Source organism: Carassius gibelio, chromosome B3 (assembly GCF_023724105.1).
Source record: "Carassius gibelio isolate Cgi1373 ecotype wild population from Czech Republic chromosome B3, carGib1.2-hapl.c, whole genome shotgun sequence".
NCBI classification, from domain to species: domain Eukaryota; kingdom Metazoa; phylum Chordata; class Actinopteri; order Cypriniformes; family Cyprinidae; genus Carassius; species Carassius gibelio.
In genome coordinates, this window is record NC_068398.1 from 37,127,423 (window position 1) to 37,140,566 (window position 13,144).

At 42.0% G+C, this 13,144-nt stretch overlaps 1 long non-coding RNA gene across 1 annotated transcript; it reads right to left on the reverse strand.

The window, feature by feature from the left end:
• Positions 1-245: 245 nt before the first annotated feature.
• Positions 246-3,062, reverse strand: LOC127953497 (uncharacterized). Its single transcript, XR_008153261.1, has 3 exons — positions 2,390-3,062; positions 1,456-1,490; positions 246-826 (listed from the first exon to the last, which is right to left on the reverse strand). It is a non-coding gene; the product is annotated as an uncharacterized LOC127953497 (long non-coding RNA).
• Positions 3,063-13,144: the final 10,082 nt, after the last annotated feature.

Consider the following 13,144-nt stretch of genomic DNA (forward strand, 5'->3'; position numbering starts at 1 on the left):
CTTACCTGCATTACGGGTGAATTAGGGTCGTGCTGCAGACCTGGGATGAAAGCTGAATGAGGTGTTGATTTTGAAAAGTTAATCAGCGTTGATAACACGACGTTGTTTCCCCGTCGTACCTGGCACCGTGTATAAATACACCTAGATCCTAGTTGGCATTTAGATCAACACGGTACATGCAAGGCTAAAAATCTAATGACTGGCAGCAATGGCTTTACAAACAACTTCAATAAACTACCACAGGCTCAAAATTGTCAAACAGCAGTTTAATTTTGGAAACATACTGTATAAAACAGATGAAAATAATCCCACACTTTATTATGCAGAGTATGCATGGAGGTAATGCTAAAAACATGTAGTAGAACAATCCAAATACCATAATATTTAAAGGTTTTTGTAAAATAATTCGGCACAAAAATGCATATTTTTTTCAGCACTTACAAGACAAACCCTTGTACCTTTATGACTGAAACCAGTGGATCTTTTATTTTGGTGGAAACCTACAGTTTCTGTCAAAAACATGTTTTAGTAATGTGTCTCATTACAAGAGTTGTGTACATTTGTGCAGTGAAAATGTGTTGAACAGTTCGAGAAGGGAACCTTCCACCAGTTGATTTCTAATGGGAACCCCCCGGACTGTGTCTTCTTTACCGTGGGGAATGCAGAATGAGATTTCTATCGCAGGGCACTCTAAAATGTTAGAAACAACAGCCTCGTGTATACAGTGTGGTTGTGCTTCGGGTGATCCTTGAAAGTGTCCCAGCGCTAGGTCCTTTCTGACGCCGTCCTCTTCACTCTCTCCCACTTGTGCACTTTCTGTACCGTCCTGTATAAACATTTACATTTAATCATTTAACAGACGATATTATCCAAAGCGACTTACAAATGAGAAGAACAGAAGCAGTCAGGTGTACAAGCGAACAACAACAGTATACAAGTGCTATGACAAGTCTCAGTTAGTCTAGCACAGAACGCATAGACAGGTTTTTTTTTATTTTATATATATAAAAGACAAGAAAAGAAGGAAAAGTGCTAGCATTAGTTGGTTAAGTTCTGGTGAAAAAGATGAGTCTTAAGATGTTTCTTGAAAATGAGTAAAGACTCAGCAGTTCGGATTGAGATTGGGAGGTGATTCCACCAGCTGGGCACAGTCCAGGAAAACACAGTTCAGTAACAGTGAGGTTGGAAACAAAGTGGACAACACTATTCATTAAACACTTATTTAATGTATTCAGATGAAAATGTACAATATTAACAAATTATTCACAAGCAGTGTTTTCAGAGCCCCCAGTCACACTGTTTTAATCAGAACACTAACATTACAGTGTAGAAAAACAAGTCAAATCAAATGAAGTACATTTTTATTAAACTAAGCACAATCAAAACCTATCACAAAAGGTCAAAGCATCTCTAGCAGAAGTGACAGTGCAATGTAGCAGAAGAACAATTTCTTACCAATGTTTCAAGAATAAACTGGATCCTCGATGACTCTACAAGGGGAAAGAAGAAATGGTTTACTGAAAAGTTCTTAAAAAGCAGGATTTCATATTATACCATTTCTTTAAACCACTGGTTCTCAAACTTTTTATACCAAGTACCACTTCAGAAAATATTTGTTATTAAATATTAAGTTGCACCATAATGACCAACATTACATTTCAGCAGCGTAGTAGGCCAAACTATTCAGCTACAGCTCTACAGTTAAAAAATGAGGCAGTTTTATTCTAATAAGAATATTAATTGTTGTCAGACACTTTACCATGTTTGAACATTAACACTACAACTGTGCTTACATACACAGGTAAATGAAAAAAAAAGTTTAAATTAAAATGTAATTTTAAATGTAAAAAGTTACAAAACTGAACTGTACTTTAACTGTAACATACTTAAATGTGCAAAAAAAAAACTTACTCAAAGATTAAGTTAAAATATATTAACATTAATTAGTTTAATTTAGTGATTCACCTGCATAACAACTAGAGGGGGCCTGACACTTTGAGAACCATGGCTTTAAACAATCCTTTTTTTTTCATTTTCATTAATTCATTAAAATTATATTATTTAAATACCGACATTTGCACTTATACGTTTCAGAAAACCCTTTGAAACTATTATAAGAATACAAACATATATAACACACCTAATGCATGGGATACATATCAGGAAAATATGGGAAAATCGCTAAAAGACAGACATTAACACATAACTTAACAGCAACACATTAGGTGAGCATCTAACTTGATCATCTGTGATAAAGCAATGCAAAAATAGACACACGGGTATTTATTTATCTGCAGGTTACATGTCCTTTAAACTACCCATTTGTAAACTCTGGTAATACTTTACTATTTTCAAAAGATAATAAAGATAAAGTTAGCGATTTTCTTACCTCATTTTGACAGGATGTTTTCAGGACCTCGCAGAACACATGACCCTTCTTGTGTTCACAGTTTTTGTTCTCCATTGACATGTCACGACTCAAATTCGCTCAAAATAAATAAAAAATGTACAGGCAAATATGAAATAATTCGGGACCGACCGAGCAGTCAGTTATAACGAGCAGCAGCTCACAGTTAGCCGCCTCACTCACAGAAAGACGACAATAACGGTCATATTTTTAAATGTAGAAAAGCGCGAACCGATTCATTGTCCAGTTTCCTGAATGACAGCCAGATTAACCAATCATGATAGAAGTAATAAAATAAAACTACCAATGGGAGTTGTTTCAGTGTGATAAAGCAGCGAAATGTATAGTTTTATTGTTGTTAATGATGATAATATTTAACATATACCTTTAGATTTTAGAATAGGTATCATGACTAAAATATTTTTAAATGCTATTAAAATAATAATTAATTTAAATAATTTAATATAAATAATTTAAAAGCTTGTTAACCTTTTTCTACCATTTAGCATTAAACATTTTTAACGTTGTTTCATTAAAACAACTGACCTTATTTCAACCATATTTCAATGTTGAAAGTTGGTCATGTGCTGTAAGTTTTTCAACAGTTCATCTTTAAACGTTGAATCAACGTTGTTTCAACGTTGAAACCACAACTGACCTTATTTCAACATTGAAAGTTGGTCATGTGCTGGATGTTTTTCAACCATTCAGCTTTAAACGTTGAATCAACGTTGTTTCAACGTTGAAACCACAACTGACCTTATTTCAACCATATTTCAACGTTGAAGGTCGGTCATGTGCCGGCTGGGTATTATAAGCCTCTAAAGTAATGTAAATTAATGTAAACAGCACGAGACCCTGCTACCCCAACTGTCAAGACTGGCTCGCTCTGTGTTTAGTGTCCCGTCAGCAGCAGCAGCGAACCTGTCTTCAGCGCAGCGGGAAGAGAGGAGGACTGGGTTAAAACCTTCCACTCTGGAGGCTATTCTTTTTCTCCACGATGCTCTGTAAGTAACTGTTCGAACTTTTAATTTGACTGGACTTTATTTTCGTTTAACTGTTGGAAACTAATGGAAAAAATAATGGACATGTTCTGAGTTGCATTTTTGAGGTAAGATAACATGCAAGTTTGTTTTTAATTAATTTAATTTATTTAGATTGTAGGCTATTTCTCATTTCGTTTGCGAGCGCTGTTGCGAGTCTGCCTCAGTATTTCAATTTTTTTTATTATTTTTATAATTTATTTATTAAATTATTTATAAAATATATTTATTATTTTACTCACTGTGGTTTAATAAATAAACAAACAAGGTAGCCGATCTATTATGCAAAAGTGCGGCAGCAAGTCTCCGTCGGTACTCCACTATTTGTTGGGAATTTCATATGGATCCAAACCGTTAATTGTAATTGAGGTTTCAAATTGTTAAACTGATTCAGGTGGATTCGAACCCCTGCAGACAGTCGGTCAGAACTGTTTAAGTATCTTCTAACTTGAAGAAATCACCCCAGACTTTGAAACTCATTAAGCAGTTTACTGATGGTAAAGTTGTGGTTCTGGAACAGAATATAAAATAAATATACATGAATAATTATTAAAATAACATTTACAAATAATTACGCAATAGCAATCCTTTTAAATATAAAATTGAATCACAAATTAAAGCAGTGGAAAATGCCTGTGCATTTAACTAGAGCAGTCATTCTATGACAGCCCACAAGCTGACGCTATTACTGCACTAGACGTGACTGAGGCACACATTTAGTGTATTGTAAACGGCAAGACATTAGTCTCGAAATAACTCGATAAACCATTAACATATCTCACAGTAAATACTTGACATAACTTGCATCAGATATAATGAACATGAAAGCAAGCTTAATGGTGACAAATCAACTATATATATATTGTTATAAACATATATACACATGGCTCAGTAGCGCTAGATGAATCTCACTCGCGGGATCAAACAATCGGCTGATTTAAATAAAGAACAATAAAATACACTTACTTTATATGCACGCACAATTATATTGCATCAGTAAGTTTGATATATTGCAGACGAATGAGAGATTAAATGGATTGCTCTTGGAAAGAGTTCGCGTTCTGCATGTCTGCTCAGCGCACCTGCTCAACTTCCTCATCGCACGTGATACACATGATGGTGACGTTGCATATGTCCATTGGTCACAGGAAGAAGCCTTTTGAACAGCCGCCCCCGAATTCAATGATTGAATTTGTACATCTCGACAAAGGAACTTATTCATCATGTGGATCACTCTTCATCAGATAGGGCTGGTAGCTTGACGAGGCGAGCTACAGGTCGAGTATACATTCTTTTCTCAACTTGCACAGTGGCTGACCTGACTCTGTCATCTGCTCCTGGGTGCACTTCTGTGATTTTCCCCACTGGCCACAAAGCTCGAGGGAGCTGAGAGTCTACAATCATCACTATATCACCAATTTGTAGATTTCTCTTTTCTGACTTCCATTTCTGTCGAACTTGGAGACTGGGCAGATAGTATTTAATAAAATGCCTCCAGAAATGGTCGGCCAACAGTTGGCTGTGTCTCCAGCGGCGTCGACTTAGCACTCCAGAGTCTTGGTACACCACTTGGGGCAAGGAGGCATCTCTGCGTCCAATAATGAAGCAGTTGGGGGTGATTGGGTCAATGTCAGAGATGTCAGATGATGTGTAGCCGAGAGGTTTTGAGTTGAGGATTCCCTCAATTTCGGTTAACACTGTTCTCAAAACTTCTTCTGTGACAGTCTGCGCACCCAAGGTCACTTTCAGAGCAACTTTAATTGAACGTATCTCCCTTTCCCAGCATCCACCAAAGTGGGGAGCTCCTGGTGGATTGAAGACAAACTTGATTTGCTGGGAAGCAAGGTGGACTTGTAGCTCCTCATGCAAAGCAGCAAAGGACTCATTCAGCTCTCTTTCTCCACCTTTGAAGTTAGTGCCTTGATCACTTAACAACTCGTTAGGCTTCCCATGTCGAGCGATGAAGCGTCTCAGGGCCATTAAGAAGGAGTCTGAATCTATGCTCATCAACAGATCTATATGCACAGCCCTGGTTGTAAGGCACTTAAATAATATGCCCCACCTCTTCTCATTTCGGCGTCCAATCTTAATTATGTAGGGTCCGAAACAGTCCATGCCAGTTGAGAAGAAGGCAGGCTTAAAGAGCTGTTGTCTTACAAGTGGTAAATCAGCCATTCGAGGAACTTCTGGCTGTCCCTTCCATTTTCGACACTCTCCACATTGATGTTGGTGTCGGCGTACTGCTTCGCGGCCTCGCAATACCCAGTAAGTCCTCCTTAACTCTGCGAACACTCGTTCTGGCCCAGGGTGGTGCAGCTTCTTATCATAATCCTTGATAATGAGTTTGGTCACAGGATGTTGAGGGGCAAGGACGATGGGATGAACAGAATCCAATTCTGCCTGACTGCAGCGTCTTAGGCGTCCTCCTACACGTATAAGACCACTGGTGGGGTCAAACTCAGGAGAGAGAGAAGCCAACCTGCTCGTACCAGATACTGGTTTCCCAGACTTCAGTTGGACCATCTCGGTAGGGAAGGACTCGGTCTGCATTTGACGAAGCACTGTTTGTTCTACTTCTCTCAGTTTGTCAGCGCATGTAATGCTTGCCGCCCCGTGAAGCTGCTGACTGCATGCCTTTATGAACTCCGCCAGTGTGTCATACTGCTGTGGATTTGGCAAGGGTACAACTGTAGTCGATCCACAAAATACAGACTGCCTTAACTCACTACTCTGTTCTTCAACAGGCGAGAAAGGTAGCTTGGGCCAATTTGCTGGTGGCAGTTTGAGAAATGAAGGACCTTGATTCCACTGGCTTCCTTTTACTAGGTCACACAGGCGTTTACCTCTTGTGATGCTGTCCGCAGGATTATCTTCGGATCGTATGTAACGCCAAGTTGCAGATGCTGTGAGTTCTTGTATTTCCGCCACCCGAGTTCCCACGAACACCTTGTAACGACAAGAACTTGACAACAGCCAGGTAAGTACTGTCATAGAATCTGACCAGAGTGTTACGGAACCAATGGGGATAGTGAGTTCTGTGACAAGGACATTGGAGAGCTGGGCACCACTCAGAGCTGCGCATAGTTCGAGGCGAGGTATAGACTGCTGCTTTCGGGGGGCAACCCTTGATCTGGCTGCTAGAAATGCAACTTCAACTTGGCCTTCGGCATTTTCTGTCCGCAAATAGGCCACGGATCCATAGGCCTGCTCTGATGCATCACAGAATATGTGTATTTCACGTCTGCTAGTTGGCAGATCCAAGTCTGGACTGGAATAGCATCTTGGTAGTGAGATCTTTTTCAGATCTCTCAGTTCTTTCTCCCATGAACTCCATAAGCGGAGCAGATCTTCAGGCAGTTCTGGGTCATCCCAGTCACGCTTTTTATCCCATAGGCGCTGCACCAGCATCTTCGCTCGAGTGGTGTATGGAATAATATAGCCGAGGGGATCGTATTGGCTGGCCAGGACCCGATATATGCTGCGCATTGTTACTTTAGTACTGATCACTATCCTGTGCTTGTAATGCAAAGTGTCTGACTGACAATGCCAGAGCAGTCCAAGGGTAGATTCATGGGTATCTTGCAGTCCCTGACTAAGCCAGAGCTCACAGCTGTTCGATCTTGTATCGGAGGGAAGGTGAGAAACCACTGCCGGGCAATTACTGGCCCACTGTCGCAATTCAAAGCCTCCTTCATTTAGTAAGGCATAGAGTCGATCGACAAGATCTTTGGCGGCATCTTTGGAGGGGAGGCTGTGGAGACAATTGTCAACATAGAACGACTTTTCTATGACTTCTCTCACCTCATCTCCTGGTTGAGTGTGGTCCAGCACATGCTTTTGCAGGGCGAACGTGGCACAACAGGGACTACAAGTAGTTCCAAAGGGAAGCACTTGCCACTGGTACACATCTGGTGCTTGTTCTAAGGTCATGTCTCTCCACAGGAACCGTAGTAAAGGTTTGTCATCAGGGAGCAGCCTCACCTGATGAAACATCCCCCGGATATCACTGCTTAAGGCTGTGGAATGCTCACGAAAACGTAGTAGCACTGCTAACAGGCTGGGACTTAAGGTGGGACCTGGAAGAAGCAGCTTGTTCAAATTCTGGCCCTCATATTGAAATGAGCAGTTGTAAACAACTCTATTCTTGCCGTTGTGAGTGACCATATGGTGAGGGATGTACCATGATTCTCGTGATCTCTCAGCCTCGCATGGTTGCAGTTTCTCTACATAGCTAGCATTCTTGAGTCTCTCAATCTCAGTTTTATAAGCACAGGCCTGATCAGGGTTTTTCATCAACTTCCGCTCAATGCTTCTTAACTGCGGCACAACAGCTTCTTTTGGCATGTGCAGAGTGGGCATGTGTTGTATGCGAAGGAGCGGGGTAGCATAACGCATGACACCATCCACATTAACTCTCACTGTTTTCTCTTGCAAGAGTCTGATGGCCTCTTGATCAAGTTTTGACCTCGTCACTACTTTCTCACTGCGGTACGGAATTACATCCATCTGCCATAGCTTTTCCACTTGGGCAAACAGATCAGCATTGGGGGAGATGGCAGTAAAGAGGCATTGGTGAGTGTTGAGTCTTTGTCTGATCTCGTGTGTAGGGCCTTGTAGAGTCCAGCCTAGCCTAGTTCGAACTGCAGCAGGTCCACCTGGAGGGCCTAGGTGAACAGGCTCAATTGGGGTGACAAGGTGTGGACAATCGGAGCCAATTAGTAGTACAGGCTGTACTCGATCTATTTGTTGCAAAGGCAGTCCAACTAAGTGTTTGTACTTCTTCTGGAGGGATGTAACATTGTGAGTTTGCTCAGCTAGACCAAGCCTTTCGGCCGTAAAGGCACCTTGAATGTGGAATTTCTTGTGTCGGTTAGTGACAGGCGATACAGTAAATGAGAATGCCGCCCCGTGAAGAACCTGTTGGTCCTGTCTCACCGTCCGCAGTATTAAGTCTTCAGGCTGCCCTTTCAAATTTAACTGCTGTGCTGCTGTGTGGAGCAGTATGGTCCTCTCCGACCCATCGTCTAACACGGCATATGCCTCAATAGATTTGTCCCCATTGGTAATGATAACTTTGCTCACCTTTAAGAGAACCTTGCGGCTGTAAACTGGGCGATCCACATACAAGACATCTTTGGTGGTGTTAACCAGACAGGAGTTCTCTTTAGTGTCCATTTCAGATTCGTTAGCAACAATCCGTTCATTTACATCATGCAGGATAAGGAGGTGTTTCCTATGGCATGTCTTACAGGGGGATTTCAGGTTGCATTTTGAAGCGTGATGACTCCGTCCACAGCACCAGCATCGATTGTTTTTACGGATCCAAGATTCCTTCTGTTCCTTTGTGAGCTCCTTGAAATTGTCACACCCATTCAAGAAATGATTGTTATTGTCACAGTAAGGACAATATGCATGCAGTCTTCCTTTGAATCTGGCAGATTTAATCTTTACATCTGGAGTCGGTAATTGGAATTCACCCCCAGTCATGGATTTCTCCGTGCCCAGCAAAATGGAGGTTGGTTTCCTTGAAGCTCTTGGGTCATGGCGGTCCTGCCTTTTCTTAATGATGGGTTCTGGTGGAAGACCTGTAATCCTGGAGCCATCATCTTGTACTTGGAGCTCGTACTCCAACCAGTTAGAAAAATCAAGGAGAGTTGGTATGGCTACCCTCAGTGGGTGGATGTATCTTTTGAAGCTAGTTCTCAGCTCATGAGGTAGTTTACTTTGAAGTCGTGACACATGTGAACCACAGTCCAACTCAACCGTTCCTTCTGCTCCCAGTTGTTCCAGCATGCTCACTAGAGAACGCACACGAAGGGCAAACAGCTTAAAAGCTTTCACGTCTCCTGTTCTGATGTTTGGGCCATCCATTACTTCAGCAATGTTCTGCAGGACCAGTTTGTGTGGTTGTCCATACATCTTAATGAGAGCTTGCATAGTGTCTGTATAAGGGTGTGTTGAATTGCAATAGGAATCTGCCACTAGTAGTGCCTCCTCTAATTGTAAATGATCTGTAAGTATCTGATACTTGAAGCGTTCGATGGCGTCGGCAGGGAGGAGGTTCTCTAATGCCATGCGCAATCTTGAAAACTCTCTTGGATCTGGTGTTGTGAATGAGGGTATAGAAGGCTTAGGTCCTCTGTATGTTCTCTCCTGGAAGCATGGTGCTGCAGATTTGGGAATGTCCTCAGAGCGTCGTGCAGGATAGGACTCTTTGACATCCAAGGATGAATAATAGGGGTCTCTTAAGACCTTCTTATCAGCCTGGATAGGTTCAGCATATGGATAAGCCTGAGCATGAGGAGGAGTATTCACTCTCTGAGCAGGGGTACGATACCTTGGCATAGCTTCAGGCTGATCATCAGGTATGGATGAAATGTCACAGTCCCTCACCTGATCTGTTAGCTGCCTGATCTGGGCAGAGGGGTTCTCGTGGAAGTCTCTGCTTTTTGTGATGGGTACTGGCTGGCTATGACATGTTTCTGGCTCATGGAATTGAGGAGGTGGTATGGGAGACATTAATTTGTGTGGGTTGGCCACAGTAGTGGCTAACTGCTGTATTTCTCGTTTCATGAAGGCATTCTCTGCTTTAAGACCTTGCAATGCACTTAAAATCTCTGGCAGTTGTCGAATGCAGCTGCGAAGATCATCATTCTCCTTCTGCAGGTCCTCCCAGGCAGACTGTCGAGCCTGAGGATGCAGTCCTTCCTTCTCTCTCTGCAAGTCTCCTCTTATATCTTGCCATTCATCCAGTAGCACCAGATCACTGAGGGGTGGACGCTGACTTATAGGTGTAGAGACACCGGACTCACACTCTGAAGACAGCGGGGGATCGACAGCCTTAGCTTCATCATCGCTGGAACATGCAGATTGCTGGGATCTCCTCTCAGATCCAGGCCTTTGTACTTGGAAGTCTGCTAGATATGCAGGTGGCTTTACATGTCGTCTGGGGCGGACCACTGGAGGCCCTGTCTGGGATGTCATTCTCTGCAGTAATTCGAGATCCGGCTCGAAGGACCACTTGTAATTGAGGTTTCAAATTGTTAAACTGATTCAGGTGGATTCGAACCCCTGCAGACAGTCGGTCAGAACTGTTTAAGTATCTTCTAACTTGAAGAAATCACCCCAGACTTTGAATCTCATTAAGCAGTTTACTGATGGTAAAGTTGTGGTTCTGGAACAGAATATAAAATAAATATACATGAATAATTATTAAAATAACATTTACAAATAATTACGCAATAGCAATCCTTTTAAATATAAAATTGAATCACAAATTAAAGCAGTGGAAAATGCCTGTGCATTTAACTAGAGCAGTCATTCTATGACAGCCCACAAGCTGACGCTATTACTGCACTAGACGTGACTGAGGCACACATTTAGTGTATTGTAAACGGCAAGACATTAGTCTCGAAATAACTCGATAAACCATTAACATATCTCACAGTAAATACTTGACATAACTTGCATCAGATATAATGAACATGAAAGCAAGCTTAATGGTGACAAATCAACTATATATATATTGTTATAAACATATATACACATGGCTCAGTAGCGCTAGATGAATCTCACTCGCGGGATCAAACAATCGGCTGATTTAAATAAAGAACAATAAAATACACTTACTTTATATGCACGCACAACTATATTGCATCAGTAAGTTTGATATATTGCAGACGAATGAGAGATTAAATGGATTGCTCTTGGAAAGAGTTCGCGTTCTGCATGTCTGCTCAGCGCACCTGCTCAACTTCCTCATCGCACGTGATACACATGATGGTGACGTTGCATATGTCCATTGGTCACAGGAAGAAGCCTTTTGAACAGTTAATAGTGCCAATTTTGTCCACATACTGGTCCCTGGCATCCATATTTAGCGTTTCCCTATAAATCCCACAACCTTTTCACGATTTTACCATCTTTTCTCTTTCTCCTAACTCTGCTTCTTCTCGTTCGTCTTGATGTATGTTTACATTCGCGAGGCTGCCAGCAGGACCGCCACGTCCCAGAATGCAACGCGGCGCCCAAGCCCTATTGATTAAATAAATATGTTTTAGGCTACTCACTGTCGGCTCGGCTGTTTAACGTTAATCGTCATTTTAAAAAAAATGTTCCAAACATTTTTCTAAATTAACTAGATTAAGAAATGAAAAGAAACATAACACAAAACTGACCTATTTTTTAATTGTTGCAAATAGGGCAGGCTTCTGCTGTGTAATAAAATAAATAAATAAAAACACGAGCTTGTGTCGGACTCGGGCTGATAATTCTGATGAGCCGTCGGACACGGGTCGGTCTAGGACCTGAGCGTCTCTGGCCAGGGCCGGGCTCGGGCTTAGATTTGAGGTTCATGCAGGGCTCTAATTCACGTTGACTCCATTGTGGAAAAGGCCCAGCAGAGGTTGTACTTCCTTCGCCAGCTGAGGAAGTTTAACCTGCCACAGGAGCTGCTGAAACAGTTCTACTCCACCAACATCGAATCCATCCTCTGCTCTTCACTAGCTGTCTGGAGAAATGGCTTTTATCTTATATCATGACTTGTAAAAAAATGAAATGAAATGTAAAATTAAACTTATTTTTCCCTTAAAATGATTGTAGAGCAAAAGAGCTTATTTAGTTTGGTTAAAGTGTCAATGTTGAATGAGGTAGTGATCAGACAAATGCTGTACAAAGTGTCAGGTGCAGGTCAATGCAGAAGGCTTTATGGGTGAGACAGGTTCCATAAATATTGTGAAGGGAGGGGGGAGAGACACCAATGATCTTCTCAGCTGCTGTCAATATGCGTTGTAGAGTCTCCTGGCAGGATGTGTTGCAGGTACATACCACACAGTGATACAGCAGAAAGGTGCACATGACGGGGGCTGGGGCTCTGGCTCTTATCAGTTTGCGGAGGAAGTAGATACGCTGCTGTGCTTTCTTGGCCAGCAGTGCGGTGTTTTCAGTCCAGGAGAGGTCCTCTGTGATGTGCACACCCAGGAACTTGGTACTGCTCACTCTATCCACAGTCATACCGTTGATAGTTGGAGGAGCATTTTCAAGTGTGCACTCTTCTTAAGTCATCAACAATCTCCTTCATCTTCTCCATGTTCAGAGAGAGATATATTGTGGTCAATGCATCATCCCGGACAGGTGGTTCACCTCACTCCTGTAGTTTGTCTCATGTCTGTTTCTAATGAGACCCACCGAAGACATGTCATCCAAAAACTTAATAAAGAGACTGGAGTTGTTTGATGGTGTGCATTCGTGGGTCAGCAGGTTCAAGAGGAGGGGGCTCAGCACACATCCTTGGGGGGCCCCAGTGTCCAGTGTGATGGTGCTGGATGTGTTGCTGCCAACATGTACTGTGGTGCATGGGGGAAAAAGGTCTTCCAGTCAGAACGTCTAACAGCCACTTGCACAGCGAAGTGTTGAGCCCCAGCTGGACCAGTTTGTGGATGAGCTATTGAGGGATGATAGTGTTGAATGCTGGACTACTTAACCTGGAAAATTAGTCCAGGTTATTTTTTTCTGTGTAGCTGAATATTCTGAACTTTTTGAAAAGACAATAGATGATTGCTAGAGGCACATATCAGCTGTTGTTGAGCCAGCTGATGGAATAATAATACAATTTAAATACCCAGATGGGAGACTTCTGAAGAGGAGATTCAATGTCTCACAGCCATTTCAGGTTAATTTCACTTATCTACTTATT